A 16938-nucleotide genomic window follows, 5' to 3' on the forward strand; every position below is an offset into this window, starting at 1 on the left:
GCATTAAAACACTGCGCTATAGGAGGCAACATAAATTCCCACCGGGTTCCACCACTGGTCCCCTACTTGACCAAAAAAAAAAAATTCAAACACCATTAGAGGCGTTTTAAGGTGGTCCCCACTTCAAATAACGTCATTTTCTATTAATTTTTCGTCGGAAAGTTTTAGATTCTGATATTCGTTTTCGCTTTGTTGTACCCTAAGCTCGAATTTTGAAAAAAAGCGGTGTGCAACTCGATTAAAACAACCCTACGAAAATCTTCAATTAAGGTTTTCTACTATGAACTTTTGTTATTATTTTGCTATATACATTATACTCTAAGCATGTTTAACATTTAATCGTCGTTAATTTTTAAAAAGAAAATCAATTTTTTTTTTGTTCTTGATCGGGCTGGGCAGTGGCTTTTGCTACTGTTCCGTTTTGTTTTTTGTTTTTGGGCTAATTTATTATTTGTTATATGTTTATGAATTGTTAATTTGTTAAATGTTTATGAATTGTTAATTTGTTAAATGTTTATGAATTGTTAATTTGTTATATGTTTATGAATTGTTAATTTGTTATACGTTTATGAATTATTAATTTGTTAGATGTTTATGAATTGTTAATTTGTTAATTGTTTATGAATTGTTAATTTGTTAATTGTTTATGAATTGTTTAATATAGTAATGTACTATTATTTGTAAAATATGCAATTATTAATTAATTAGTTGTTAATTATTGATTATGAATTGATATTTTGTTAATTGTTAATGAATTATTATTTTGTTAATTGATTATGAATTGTTAAACTGTATTATTTTAAAAGCATGAATATATAAATATGTTAAATAAAAAAGATTATCTAAAAAAGAATAGTTAAAGTTCTTCTTTTAATATTTATGTTCACGGAAATAAAAATTATTATGAATTTCATAAATACATACGTTAACGATAAAATGCAAAGTTTCTAGAAAAATATGCGGTCGATGAATATACTCTTTTAGTCTAATTTTATCACAATTGTGTTGGCTATTTGGTCAACTAAAAATATATCACATATTCAAAATAGAGTTCTAAACAAATATTACTGCTGAATTTCGATTCCCAAAGTAATTAACTTAAAAGTCTTTGCCATCACATAATTCAAAACCTCGTGTCCTTACTATCACATATTAAATTTACTGCACATTTAATATGACGAAAGTTATTCTGAAAAATAATTATTTTCTTCCAATATTTGGTTGGAGAGTGAAAATAATTTTTGGAAAAGACTATCTACTAAATATTGATAACAAAATTACCAAATCAAATATTCAGAATCATGCAAGGAAGTAAATATTTGATTTTTATACATTCAAAATAAATATTGTATTCAAGATAATAATTAGATATTATTTTTTCAAGTTACTTATCAATAGAATAAATATATAAATAATATTATAAAAATCGACAAGAAATATTCGTGCAACGCATGTGCATAGAGACTAGATGCCCCCCAAATATAGTAATCTCCTATTATGTTAATTATGGCATTGTTACTTTATTTATTTGTGAAATTGTTTATCCCATGTTAATTATTCACAAGATATAATACAACATAATTCACACATTCCCTACAAATGATTAATTAGTTAATATAATTTCTCTTTAATTTCAAGAATAATGACTAATTTAGTTTTTACAGACCCAACTCTTTCATGGATCCGAATGTTGCCCCGGGACCCGATGATTACCTAGGGCCCGATGATAGATCAGTATTGTCTCTGCAAGACAATCATAGGTCAGAGTTATTATGGGCTGGTACTATAGGGATATCGACTAGGCTCCGTCCCCGTAGGCTGCAGAGAGCGTGGGCTCTTTTACGCGAGCGCCCCCCATACCCCACCGTCTTAGAGATATTGTTTCGGGGCAGTATCTATCGTTGAGTGTCTGTTGGTCGGGTACAACATGATTGGGTGTTCATTACGGCCATGGTTGAGCTGATGAGCGGCCTGTGAGGAATTTAGACGGACCCAAGATTCTTGACTTCGATGACTTTTTAATCCCGGTTAGTATTTAAAATACTTATTTGATCATTTAAATTACTTATTTTAAATATATATGTTACTTATTATTTCGTAATTTTTCATATTTTAGGGTTCGGCGCCAGTGGATCCACAAGAGTGACCCTGTCACACCCCGTAGTTTCGTATGTTGAGATTCGAGCTACCTTTCAGGAGGTATGTGAGCTTATATGTGTTTAACGTATGGTTATAAGGATTTAAGTTCATATAGTAAGCTATGAAAGGATTAAAGGGCAAGTGAATTAAGGAAACTAAATTTGTTGTAACTTGGAAGAAAATATAAGGGGCAATTTTGGCCCAACTTGGAGAAAAGATATCTTTTAGTAGATGAGGAGTTTTGAAGCAAAGTAAAAGCCTAAAATAAAGTTCGTCGTGTGTAGTTTCCAGCGCAACAAACCGCTCATAGATACGGCATCAAAGTGGAGAATTATGGACGTTACAAGTTAGGCTGATAGATTTAAATAACGCGCAAAGAATCGGTTGCATAAAGAATCGCGATACAAGAATCCGGCCCGAATTTTACCCATTATTTAAGGATCAAATCAAACCCTAAGCCTCATTTTTCAACCAAGAATTTTTCAAATATTTCCCAAATCTTCTAGAAAATTCTCCCAACTTCCGTCCACTAGATTTTAACGCAAATTAAGTGAAATCCCCGAATTTAAGTTCGGACAACACATAGCTGCGATTATAATACCGAACCGCGGCGAAACTAGGCTTGGATTCAAGGTGATAATCGAAGATATTGCAATTCTAGCGGGTGAAAGGTATGAGTCTTTCCTTATTAGTATTGATTTAAGCTTATCTACGGAGGAAAAGTTACTAAATGAGCGTATAATGAATTTATGGGTCGGGAAATTGGATAAAACATCATGTGAGATGTTTATGGAATATTTTGGTGTTGATAATATTGTTGTTGATGTTGGTATTATTGTTGTTATTGTCGGTTCTCGAATTGAGATTTCTAAGTTAGCATATAAATGGTGGGAGATCTTTTGCCAATTTCGGGCAGTATTCTAAAGGGATTTTAATTAAAGGCTTAAGACAAGTGTATGATGGTGAGCCTAATAATAGTATGAATGATTTTATATGTAGGTTACAAGTCGCAGATAAGTCGGGAAGGTCAAGGACCAAGATTCCGTGTATGTTAAGGCTAAACCTTCCTTTCTTAAGGCATGATTCCTTTGTCGTGAACCTATATATGACATCTTCAATAGCCTCGTTTCTAAAAGTACCAAAGCTTATTAGCTCCCGATGTTCTTGTGATATCCCGAGCTTGTTTCATGGCTATTGATGTTATTCATTGATGTTGATCTCATCTTATGACTTTGTTCCTCCAAGGTGAGACGTGTTCATGATGACGGTTTCATAATAATAATCCGATGAGTTTAGGAACAGGTTCTTAAGGAATGTCTTATAGGACATGAGTAGAGTGCTAGCAGAGGATCTTTAATGTTCGAAGAGAGGTTCATGTTGTATCTTAGGATTTGGTTATAGTCTAGTCAAGTGGGAAGAAGTACTAATGGCCAGAGATGTGCTTATAAAGCTTATATGATTATGTAGACACTACGGTTAAGCGGCACTACGAGAAGTGCATATAGATTACTTGTCGAAGTTTGATTATGATGTCGATCATAGTTACCACCGGTCTACAACGCTAGGTTAGCTATTACCACCGTGCTTCGGTCTGCGTACGTATATATGTATGTATGTATATATATATGTATTTACCACCGGTTACGATCAACAAGGTATGTATATATTTACCACCGGATCGGCACTAGTCGGCAAGCTACCACCGTGCTACGGCCGGTCAAGCTAGCGATTACACCGATCGGTTTGGTCGCTAGTATAGGATGATTAGTAAGATAAAGGCACAAGACTGCATACGGATATGGTTAAGCATGCGAGAGTATAGCGAGAGACATACGTATCATATATGGACGGTTGCACGCCGCAACACACGTGCAGATAACGTTTGATGATAAGGTAACCAGACGATGGTAGGGTATACGACCTAGTAAAGATCGCAAGAAGATGAAGAGGTATGTATACATATGCTAGATTTCCATCGGTAGTTCAGAAATGACAGGTTGATTCTTATTCTTCTCATCTTTAGTATATGGCTATTTTGTTGCACTTTCCGCCTTGCATACTTAATACATTGCTCGTCGACGTCTTTTTTTTCGGGGGCGCCGCGTTTCATGCCCGCAGCTCCGAGGTACACCAACGGATCTTTCGGGTAAGGATACCACCGCAGCATAGTCGTGGCGCTCCACTCGCTTTGGAGTTGCCCTGTGAGTCAGCATGACTGCATATGCATTTGCATGGGTATGGCGGGGCCCTGTTCCGGCCACTTTATGCCATGTACTCCTGTAGAGGCTCGTAGACAGATATGCACAGTTAGATATCTTATAATTAACTCGACTTGTATTATGTTGTATCATTATTATGGATAGCCTTACAGCATACGCACTCGAGATTAGTTTGAAGACGTAAGTATGTTATCTTTTGGGCTTGTGTCCCTATGGCTTATAGTACCTTGGTCTTATGTCGCCTTTCGAGATACAGAAAACGTGAGTTACAGTTGGTTCGCTCGGTTCCCGTAGGATGCTGAGTGCCAATCACGCCTTACCAAGATTGGGGTGTGACAGACCCACTCAGGCGTTTTCTCATCAGCCTACCGAGCCAGCGGTGTCTTCCCATGTGACTGTCGAGCCACAGGTAAGCTTTTTATTAAAATCAATTTTATTCAATATAAGGTGAATATTTAAAATACATATTTGAATATTTAAAATACATATTTGATTATTTAAAGTGCTTATTTTAAACATATATATATATATATATATATATATATATATATATATATATGTATGTTAGTTATTATTTCGTAATTTTTCATATTTTAGGATTCGGCGCCAGTGGGTCCACAGGAGCGACCCATTCAGGAACCTTCTCATGAGCCTGCCGAGCCAGAGGTGTCTTCTCATGAGACTATCGAGCCATATGTAAGCTTTTTACTTAAAATCAATTTTATTCAATATAAGGTGAATATTAACTTAATTTTTTCAACCTTTATTTGGACCTCGAACAACATCTCATTCAGAAGATTACATCATATTCAGCACCAAACCCATCTCAGACGCCTACAGACCCACCTCAGGCGCCCGTCGATACACAGATTTGATTATTCAACAAATGTTAATGTATTCAATATAAATAAGAAATGGTACTAATTATTATATATTTTTCAGTTTCATCCTTCGGTGCATGCGGTGGCAACTCCCGATGAGGAAGAGGTCCAGTTTCCAGACCCAGTTCAGCCTGAGGTTCTGAGCGTGCTAGCGGGACTAGATCCCAAGAAGAAGCACGTTATAGTCAAGGACGCAAGGGCGAGGAGAAAAGAAGATGATCATGACTTGGAGCGCCCTGTTATTAAGAGGAAAAAGGGCGATGGAGACGATGGCGAGGGTGATGGGGATGGTATGAGCCTTAGGCTTAAGGATAGTCTCCGGCATACTACATGTGAGACCCACTAGTATATACAATAATCTTATACAGTTTAAGTAAATATTGTATATTTAAAGCGTTTATATTTATATTTATAAATATTATCTTAGTCTTTATTACTGTTTATAGTGTGTCATATCCTAAATTGATAATTAAAAAAAAACATGACGCATTCGAAATAAAGTTAAGCTTTAATTTAAAAATAACACGAAACCCTAAAACATAAATAACGTAAAGCTAATGAGTACAAGTCTTCAAACAAAAATGGACTCCGAGCACTTTTCAACCACTAAAACGACAATCCGAATTTTTGCGTATCCTTGATGTATTGAGCCTACCTTATTAATCGCACAAAAATCAGTAGGGTTCTATATAAAATATTAAAGTTCCGGAGTCTCAAAGCATGATTAATATACAGCTAAATTACGTAAAAAAGTCTGAAAATGTAATAAGAGTCCTTCAAAGAAAAAAATGTAGGACTCTATAGCGCAAGATTTTACCGCATGCAGGAGACGTAGGCAATATCCTTTAGCTAAAGAAAATATCGCGCTTAAAGGTACTTTTGTACCAATTTTTTTTTTTTTTTTTTTTTGGGTATTTAGGTTCATTTGGATTTTTATTGGGTCATTTTGGTTCCGGACTCGGTTGTGGGAGTTGTTGGGGTTTGGTGGTTGGGGGTGGGAGGGTAGTTGGTGAAATACCAATTGTGGACTTATTTTCCCCACTTTGATTATGAAAGTCATTTTTTCCATTTTTAAGAAATTTATTTTCCTAAAGAAATATTTTTAAATTTTTTTAACCAAATGAACATGATAAAATTGGGAAAATGTTTTCCTTCGTATAGAACACGCCCAAAATGTAGTTCTCATTTCCGAAGATTGCAATATTACAATTGCGGCGAACAATATGGTAATTTCACAGATTAGGGTTTCTACCCTTTGTTTCTAGTCTTATAAAGTCCCTTACCAATACACACTTTTGTTATCCCTACTTCCTCCGCCCCCAACATAACACACACATACACATAGAGTTTAATTTCTTTTTTTCTTTACAATTTCTTAAATTTCCTTAAAAGAGCTATGATGAGATCTGAAGAAAGTCATGCACCACTCTTACAAAAATTTATTTTTTGATTGATGACAAATTTCTCATACCCATTTTGCTTCTGAGCTCTTATACTTTCTTTTCGATTTTATTATAATTTTTTTTCATAGAAAGTGATTATCGGAGGAGCCGTGTGATGGGATCTTTATAGATCAAACCATGATGCGGACCGTACAACAGCCTAAAGCTTCTGGGGATGAACTTTGGTTTCTGATGGCTCCTCCTATAGTTATTATTATTTCTCTCAAATATTTTCATTTAAATCTGATTTCTCATTTTCCTTTTTTTTTTTTTAAATTAAATTCTTGAATCCCTTGAGATTAGTAGCCTAAACGAAAAAGCCAAGGAAATATGTAAGCTTGTGGGGTGGGTGGGGCGGTAAGATATCATATTTATATTTCATTGATATAAGGATTGAAATCTTGCCGACTCCACCCATACCACTGGCTTACAGTCATTTCTCCCTTTCCTGATGCTCCTTCAGTTGCAACATCAGTTGGATGTCTTGGTACAACATGAATTTATCTTATATTATATGTTGAATTTATTGCAGGATGCAAATTATGTTTTGACTTCCTTTGATGTAAATTTTAGCTTAGCTATTGTGGTGATTAGTTGATAAGTGTCTTTAGTGTCAAGTTTTTATGTCAGCTGCCAATGTTAGCTTAAATAAGCCATTGAAAGTTTTATAGGTTACTGATCTACTAAACTTTTTAAGGTAATGAAGAAAGAATACTTGAGAGTTGTATGAAATATTAGCGCAAGTTACCTAGAAGATTTGCCAAGGCACAATTAGACTCATTGAAGAGAACACTCGAGGTGCCACAACTTTAAACTAGATTTTTTAGTGTGACTTTTGAAAGGATTACACGTGAAGGTCTAACTTGGCATTTGGCAGTTTGGCTGGGAATGCGTATAAATTCTAATCCAGCAAATTCATGTGCAAATAAGGCCTAGATAACTTAGAGCTTGTTTGGATGGTTACTTATGGTTTTATAATGTATCATATTGTATTCTATGGTACGGTATCATTTTGATGAACACAATGTTGGGATAGATTGTATGTTTCTTGTAATGCCACAAGTGAGCGATCTGAAGCAATATTATAAAGAAAATGGTCACACCAAATCGGTTGTGGCATACTGTTATATAACGTGGTCGGACTTTTTATTGTTATATACGGGTGGATTAAAGATATGACACAACAAAATTAAACTAAGAATCAAAACAAATATTGAATAATACAATACAAGTAACAACTATCCAAACAAGCTTTTAAGGTTTCAAGTTATATGTATGAGATAACAGATCAAACTTTCTGGGTACTGACGTTTTTATTGTTATGTACGGATGAATTAAAGGTATGATATAATACAATTAAAGTAAAGTAAGAATCAAAACAAATATTATATGAAAGCTTGTTTGGTTTAAAGTAAAGTAAGAATCAAAATAAATATTATATACAAATAACAACTATCCAAACAAGTTGTTAAGGTTTCAAGTTATATCAGTAGGGCTGGGCATAAATTGAATTACTGAATCGAATCGAGAATTTCGGTAATTTGATATTTGGTAATTCAGTATTTAGTACGGTATTAGGGAATAAAATTTTAAAATTATGGTATTCGAGTTCGGGATCGGTAAGAGACATTAGTACCGTTCGGAATTCGGTAATTTCCTAAATACCGAATTATTTACTCTAATGTGTTTACTATATTTTTGTACTTTTGGTTGTGACCTTGTGTTGTCCTCCATTTGAATGATTTTCATATGGAGTTGCTGTGGAGATCATTATCTTTTTTCCTCCTGGCCCCTACCCTTCTAAACCACTATGTTTTCCCTTCTTTTCTGCTTGTCCCGAAACTGTGCTTTTTCAATTTGAATATAAAAGCACGTTCTTTGTAGTAGAATATGCTTGGTCGTTGAATTTCAAATATCTTTGGAATGTAAAGAGTTGTTTAGAAGTATACAAATTTGTTTCAGTTATATTGTACCTCAACTTTTGTATACTTTGTTTCCTTAAATGGTAAATTCCAAATATCGTATCGGAATTTACGGAACTGAAGTTTGATTTACCGAATCGAATTGAACTTTTTCGGTTTGGTATTTGGTATCTACTGTCAATTACCGAACTCGAACTTTGAAAATACCGAACCGAATACCGAACGCTCACCCCTAGATCTATATGTATGAGATAATAGATCAAAGTTCCTCTAAACTATCACGTTTTTTATTAGTTTCATATTTAAACTATGTCTAGATTAAGTTACACCATTAATTATAACTTGTGCTAAATCTCTGTAAACAATCACGTTTCTAAAAGCTTTAAAAAACTGCGAAGTGGTACTAGTGTTATTTAATTTTTTTATTTCAAATTTCGTTTAATTTATTAATTATTTTAATTAGATCATAAATTCAAACTCAGAAATGGATTATGAACGGGCGATATGCATTGGTGCTAAGCACTCCTACGGGTGCGCAGAATTATGTACGCGGATGTGGTGCGTTTGGTGTAGTTAGCGCGAAGCTAGCCAATCTGAGCCCCTTTCTCCTTCCTTTGTATTAAAGCTTCCACCAAGATATTGGCCCGTCCATGCATGTTTATCAGGCTGACCCTACTGAACAACTAAAGCTTCCAAGACGTCATTGCGTTCCTGTTATTGAATTCAGAATGTAACTACGAGATATGAAGCGCGAGCATTACTTTATTATCAAGAATGAGTGGGACCTCGATTGGGGCCTGAGTGGCTACGCTTGGGTCTATTATGCTTTGCTATTTAGATTTACTTGTCCAAATGTTGTTTTTGAGGCGCCGCATGTGACTGACTTCTTTAATTTCTAAGTCAACATTTTTCCTTGCACATTTTATTTGTTAATTCACGAAAGTCTGTGAACGTGTTGCCGTGGTGACTGAATGCTACAAAGTTAATTAAAAGCCCTTGAATTTGAGGTTATTTTTCTTCATAGATGATAGTAATTTAACCAATCTATATCTATCTATATTACTATATTAAAAGCACGAAGGGCCTTAGAAATGTTAATTGAACTTTTTGTCTTTCATTAAAAGACTTTGCAATAGATAAAATTGTCATTTACTATTTTTATCTAATTATTATTTAACAAAAACTCTAACATCTCAAATTAATATATATAAACACTAATAATATTGATGAGTTATGATACCTTATGTTTTGATGATTTGACAAATCCCAAAGAACCAGATATCTCATAAGCGATATCTCATAAGCTGCTATGTTGACATGCTCCTTGAAGAAATAGATGCAATCAGTCTCACTATACAAGCTGTAAGATATGTTCATATATGAAGGACCAGACATGTTTTCAAAAGGACTAGATGAGATCAAGTTCCCAACAGAATATGTTTATACATGAAGGACCAGATACAGATTCAGAGGGACCAGATGAGATTAGGTCTCCAGTTATTGCTTGGTCAACTGTACAACTGTAAAGAGACTGACATTGCAGCAGTGTAACAGCAGAGCAACAGAGTTGTTGCGTACTCGTTTAAGAACGGATGAGGGACCTAGTTCTTTCAGATGAGAGACCAGGTCCCTGGAGCGTTGAAAAGTCAACTCTACAGTTGTAAAGCTGCCGACACTGTAGCAGTACAGCAGTGCAGCAGCAGAGGACTAGTATAGGCTGTCACCTTCTCACCCCCTTCCCTCTATATGTACAACACCATGCTTAAATGAAGATGTATTCTTGCACAATCCGAAAATTGCTCCATCCAAAGTGCAAGTCTCCACCTTTTAAGGTGCTTCTCAAGAACATAGCCTCAGCAACCCGAACTGAAGATGCTTTAGGTCCTTAGGTTGTTGAGTCTTTGTTCTTTTGTGCTTAAACTGTAAACGTACTCTTCCTTAAAAAGAAGTTGATTATAGGTGTTTTGAAGTCTCAAAAGTTGCTTGTAGGAACTGTGTTTCCTCAGTCCTTTGAATGGTACACTAGGCTAGAGTTAGCTTAGTTGTATTAGTGTATGGGTGGCTAGTGTTAGTAACTGTGGTGAATTCTCGAGGGGTGCCTTTGAGTGGTACGCTAGGCTAGAGTTAGTCTAGGCGTATTAGTTGAATTCTCAAAGGTTGCTTGTTGGAAGAGTGTCTTCACAAGAACTTTGAGTGGTGCACTAGGCTAGAGTTAGTCTAGGTGTATTAGTGTGCTTGGTTAAGGGTAGTCAAGTGTGAGGGCTGCTTAAGCGTTATTGTAAGGGTGAGGGGCTATGGGAGTTAACTTCTAGCTTACAATAGAGTTGTAACCTGAGTTTGCTCGGTTAGAGGAGTTGAAATCCTACTGGGATAGGTTGTGGTTTTTAATCCCTTGAGCAAGGAGTTTTCCACGGAAAAATCTTGTGTTATTCTCTTACTGCACTGTCTGAGAGAATTGGTAGCAACCAGGTCTCTCTATATACTTTGTTTGGTGGACGTGTAGCCTCTATCAAATATATATTTCCTTTCAAAATAAAAACTATAATAAAAACCTGCCGTTATTTTTGGCAAAATATATTTTGAGACTTTGAAATGAACTAAAGTTTTAATTAATAATCTGTCCTTACTTAAAATATCTGGGAAGTCAAATTATAATTTTATAGGGTCGCCTAATTTTTAGAAGTTTGAAGTCAATAGGAATTTTACTAGAAATTGAACGTAGGAAAACACCTTTATCCCATAATAGACAAAAATCAAAAGAATAGGTAATATAAACAAGAAAATTTAAGTCTAAGAACCCTGCAAATCACGGCAATAAGAAAAGATTTGCTCACTTTCCTTAAAAGATAATTCTCCATTAAATAAAATTGTAATATTAAATCACCTAATTTTTACTTCATTTTACTTATTTAATCTATTCTTATTTGATCTAGGTACGAAATTCTAATATTTAACACTTCTAAATCAATTAGAATTTTACCTTATATAAAAAAGAATTGCTACAATTCTATTTAAGTTATATTTTTCATCATCATACTTTACCGAATACATACGGCTTCTTCTACTTCTTCCACTGTCTTCTTATTTTGGTTTTCATTCAAGTCCTCTTCTTGCATTCATGGTCATCTTTCTTTCCGTCTTTCTTTATTTCTTTTAGTTTATAATATTTTTATTTTTATCGATTGTTATCAGGGTCAGAACTGATGAACAAGAACACCTTAAAATTTATGTAGATTGTAATAACTCCACATCAATACTTTGATAACTTGTTTTAACATGTTACAGTCATTGTAGAAGTCACGGTTTTGAACTCTATGATGTAGTAAGATGATTTGTCTTTATCAATGGCTCTAATCGAATAAGTGCATAGCTAAAAATGAACAATTGACAATGAATTTTCCTCTTTTGATAATTTCTCGTTTTCTCTTTTAGCTGAGAATATTTGATTGAAAAATTGGACTAAACAAGCATACCGCTGACGAATGAAGTATACAAGATGGTAGTGAATTGTTATTTGCCAAAAAATCAAAGGTTTGCCTCTTTCCCTTTTTTGTTTGTTTAAACAAAAAATTTCCCCAACTGAGGAGCTTCACATGTACCATGTTTGGGGGCAGTAAGAAATTAATAATAATAACCATAATTCTTTTGTGTGTGCGCGCGCGCGCGAAGGAGATTGATTCTCGCCGGATATGTCTAAAATTTGGATTGATCATGGTATAATTTATTTGTCTTCCGATTTTTACGCAATGATTATTTTTATTATATTTCTGTATACATATATTCAGGTATTTATATCTCATTAAAGTGTTTTTTTTTTAAACTTATAATTATGGTGTTTGAGTTTTCATCTATATTATTATGTCTTTGTTTTGTAAACTAACTCTCGGAAATTCATGGCGTTTAATCATTTGAATCTATTTACACATATAAATATTTTCACGGTTTTTTCCTCCATACTCTTTGATTAACTATTATGACACTAACTCTGCCTTAAACAAATAAAAGTTATGTCTGCATTTCATTTTCATCATTTAGATAATTGTATTTATTTTAATGAAAAACGTATTCTTCTTATTTAAATTATTTATTTATTCACGCGATACACACGTGCAGAGGCGGAGTCAAGATTTGAGGTTTGGGGGTTCGAAATTTTAAAAAACATGACAACGACCTCAAGCTAATGTATAACAATCGCCAAACTAACAAGTAAGTACCGGTACTTAATATATTTAAAAAAGCGATGAACTACTTAAACACTATATAAATACTAGTCACCAGCCGGAGGTCCGTTCTCTGGTGGACGGGGCGACGAAGTGGTGATCTGCAACAAAAGTTGGAATCCTAACTTTTTTGAAAATCTAACTTTGGATTTGAATTTGAGGTTTGTGAAAGAAACTGATGAAAGAAATTATAGCAGCAAAGTAACATCCTCTTTTCTTTTTCTACTTGTCAAATTTATATTTTGTTAAAAATAAAGTGTTAAAAAGAAATTTTGTATAATAGCAAAAAGGAAAAAAGTTACCCAGAAATTTTGCAAAAAGGAAAAAGGTTACCCAAAAGAAAAGAAGTGAAGGAGTATTTTATATTTTCTTCTAATTTTAGGAAGAGAATCTTGCTTATTAGTTTTATATTTTCTTCTAATTTTAGAAAGCAAAAAAGGAAAAACATTAGCGAATAGTGGGGTTTCGAACCCACATATTGAGGAAAAGATAGCTTTGCTAGCCTTTTTATTACCACTGAACCATCAGCTCATTTGTGTATGAAGGTTCAGCAAGTAAATATTATTCATCTTTACTTCATAACTCTAGTACAAATGCAATGTCTACGCAAAATTTACTGGGTTCGGCCAAATCCCCCTTTAACATTGTAGCTCCGTCCCTGCATACGTGCAACACACGTACACTAAAGACTAGTATTATAAAAGTTGAAATTATTATTTCTGATTAACTTTGTCTTGTATGAAATTGTACTGAAGAGACTAGCTATACTAAAAATTAATGAGAGCTAAACGAAGAAAATTGTTGATACCATACAAGACACAATATGTGTTAGAAAATTGCTGATACTTTTTAGAGTTGTTTGAAAGGAAACAAGAAGCATAATAGGACATTAAAACTTTGCCAATCATCTGATCATTATCCGATATGTTTTGTCCGATATGTTTTGTCAGCCTTATCATTATCCGATATGTTTTGTCAGCCTTACTTCGCCCATTCTAATAATCTAGTAATAAATAAAATAAAGACTAACCAAGGAGAAAGTTATTGATGAATACTATATTAAGATGCATTTTGGTATATTACCATGTGGTTTAATCCAAATTAACAGAAATTTTATTGAATCGCGAATCAAAATTTTAAAGAGAAAATAGGAATGGGGAATCCATCTCTATGGAAATTTAAAGATAGTCAAGTAACAAAGTCATAATCTCAACATTTATTTTGTCAAACAAAATATTGTATAACAATTAGAAAAGTTTCATAGTTAGATCAAAGATCGTGAATAGAAAAAATAACGTAACCTTTCAAAGTTTGTACATATGTAGTATTGCTGCTCAGCAAAAACTCAATGTGCAGCCCCACACATGCGCTGCGCAGAAACTGGTTATCATATAAATTGGGATGAAGGGTATATTTAACTATATTTTGTAGTTGAGGAAACGATTAACTGAATACTATCTTTAGAGGGTTGCTACTACATAAGGGATTGGAAAAATTCCAACTTGTAACATAGTGAAATTTGGATAGAATATTAGTATTATTGTAAATATCTTAAACATTGGAACATTCCAAAATAATTGTCATAATATTGGGACGGAGTGATATTTACCTATAATAATTGTCATAATATTGGGACGGAGTGATATTTAACTATGTTTTGTAGTTGATGAAACAATCAATTCAATACTAATTTGCTATTACATCAGGGGTACGGTTGAATAAATTCCAACTTGTAACTTGTTTAAATATAAAAGCGAAGCTAAAAAATTATAATTAGTGTTTTAAAGCCAAACATTAATAAGTGATTTGTATTTATACAATCAGAATTATATGGTTTTTATTATTTAAATTTACTTATAATGTCGTTGTTCAAGCCATATGGTAGCATCTCTACCATTTACCACAATTTATGTAATGTTTTAAGAAACATTCAAGGTTAACGTAACGTTTCTAAAATTTATCATCACCTAGCAATTTCCAATTTTCACCATTAAATAGAACATTAAAAATGATTTCATACATCTTAAATAGTTCAAATCTATTTTGAAGTAAAAAAGAAAAAGAAAATAGCTTCACACTTTTTTTTGTCTTTCAATTGTCAACCAGTCTCATCTTTTTGCCACTAAAAAAAAGAATGCCAATAGTTTGAATAATTCATATATATTTTAAAGTGAAAAATTCACTTGGTCCACTTGGGTTATTTAATTTTTTATGTTTAATGCAATTGTTTTAGTGGCCTTAGGCTTGACCCAGCCTTGTCTAAGACTTCCAAATAGAATGCTTTACTTGATGCATCGAGTGTTTGATGCTTCGTTGCTCCGCCTTAGGTGAAAGCATACTCTCTCTCTTTCACACACACACACACATTCTCTATGTGTATGACAAATAAGCCTAACACACACATTCTCTACGTGTGTATTTTTTTTTTAAAATTTTTTAATACATAGGGGGCAGGGGAAAGGGAAATGAGTGAGGGGATTACAATGTGGGAATTCGAACCCTCACCAACAAGGTGAAAATTCAGACAGTCAACCAACTGAGCTACTAGATCCCTATCATTCTCTATGTGTATGACTAATAAGCCTAAACTCAAAAAATTCCTATTCTTAATAAGCCTAAACTCAAAAAATTCCTATTCTTTGGCATTTTTCAAAACAAAATTTTACTCTGATCTTTAGCTATTGTACGCTTTTTTAGGTGTTAAACATGGTAGGAAATGATTTTCTTAAATTTAATTTGTTGAATGGCTACAAACAGAAGAAAAAAAATGGCTATAAACATATTCGTTTTAAATTTGATGGTTCGTCACAATTGGCTTCTAATAACATTAACAGATATTTTTTCTTTACTTTTCTTTGCAAGCAAAGAACAAATCCCGGGTTTAGAATGAAATATCATTATCATTTTGGTTAGTTGTCCCCTTTTTTTTTTTTTTTTTTTCATTTTTGATTTAATCGTCAAGTTTGAAAAATTGGTTTCATGAATTACGATTACAATCTATAATTGTCCATTTACATTTGACTGATAAAATAAAACTTTTAAAAGTAATACCGAAGTTATCAAACCGCACAAACCGAAACTGAAAATTGAAAACCGGGCAACCTGAATTTATTTCGGTATGATATTGCTATAATAATTTTTAATTATCTTTTCAAATTCTAAACCTAAAGTTACCTTTTTGTAAAACCCATTTCCAAACCCAAATAGACAGTTCCAAAACCAAATAGAAACGTTCTCTTCCCTCTTTGGTTCATTTATGATCCAGCGACTTGTAGCTTACCCGTTTAGCCATGAAAATTATTCACTTTTTTTTTTTTTTCGGAATGTTTTTTCTCTTTATTTGAAAATCAGCGTTTGGCAATGAAAATTTCAAATACAACTTGAAGTTTGTATTTGGTATTTCAAAAACACCTAAAACCCTGGTTTCACTTTTTTTAACTTTCAGTATATTCAAACAACTAAATATTTTTTTAGCAAAACTATAACCAAACACAACTCCAATATTTAGTTTATTGAAAGAGCTGTTAATCATAACTTTCCATTATCTGACACTTCCATCTCTAGAATCACTGGATTGATTAGCACAAAAAGAGTTGGATCAAATTAACAAGTAATAAGGCTACATTTGGGTTAAAAAAATCTAAGGTTTGTTAATCATACATCTCGAGAACCTGTTTGATTGATTTCAAATCCTCCTGAACTAGATTCTACTAATAGAACCCCCTGGATAACTAACTTCATACATAAAGATCGGAATTCAAAAGTAAAAAAATGTTAAATAACTATAATCTTGTCGACAGTCCAACTTTCACCTGGAGATTAATACAGAATCTAAAGAACGCGTAGTCCTAATCATCTACTCATCCTGTGTAAAGATTATTATTACCTCGTCGACTAATAAATAAGAGTAACTGTAAACAACTCTTTTCTTCGCTTGAGATCAAAGTTCATATTGGTTTTTTAGGCATCATCCAGAAGTTTTAAGGCGGCAAATTAAAAGAGCTAACAAGTGCAAAGGGTTTGAAGAAGAGTTGAGCTCATTAGAGAAGATAAGGTCAAGGATTATGCGTCCTCAACAGGAAGTATGTACTCAAACTTACTGATAAGCAGGGGCG

General features: G+C 33.4%; 1 non-coding gene across 1 annotated transcript; it reads left to right on the forward strand.

Annotated features, from left to right (window-relative positions):
- Positions 1-6630: 6630 nt before the first annotated feature.
- Positions 6631-6729, forward strand: LOC132055033 (small nucleolar RNA Z221/R21b). The gene has a single exon (XR_009414496.1). It is a non-coding gene; the product is annotated as a small nucleolar RNA Z221/R21b (small nucleolar RNA).
- Positions 6730-16938: the final 10209 nt, after the last annotated feature.

This window comes from Lycium ferocissimum, chromosome 4, assembly GCF_029784015.1.
Source record: "Lycium ferocissimum isolate CSIRO_LF1 chromosome 4, AGI_CSIRO_Lferr_CH_V1, whole genome shotgun sequence".
In the NCBI taxonomy this organism is placed as follows: Eukaryota; Viridiplantae; Streptophyta; class Magnoliopsida; order Solanales; family Solanaceae; genus Lycium; species Lycium ferocissimum.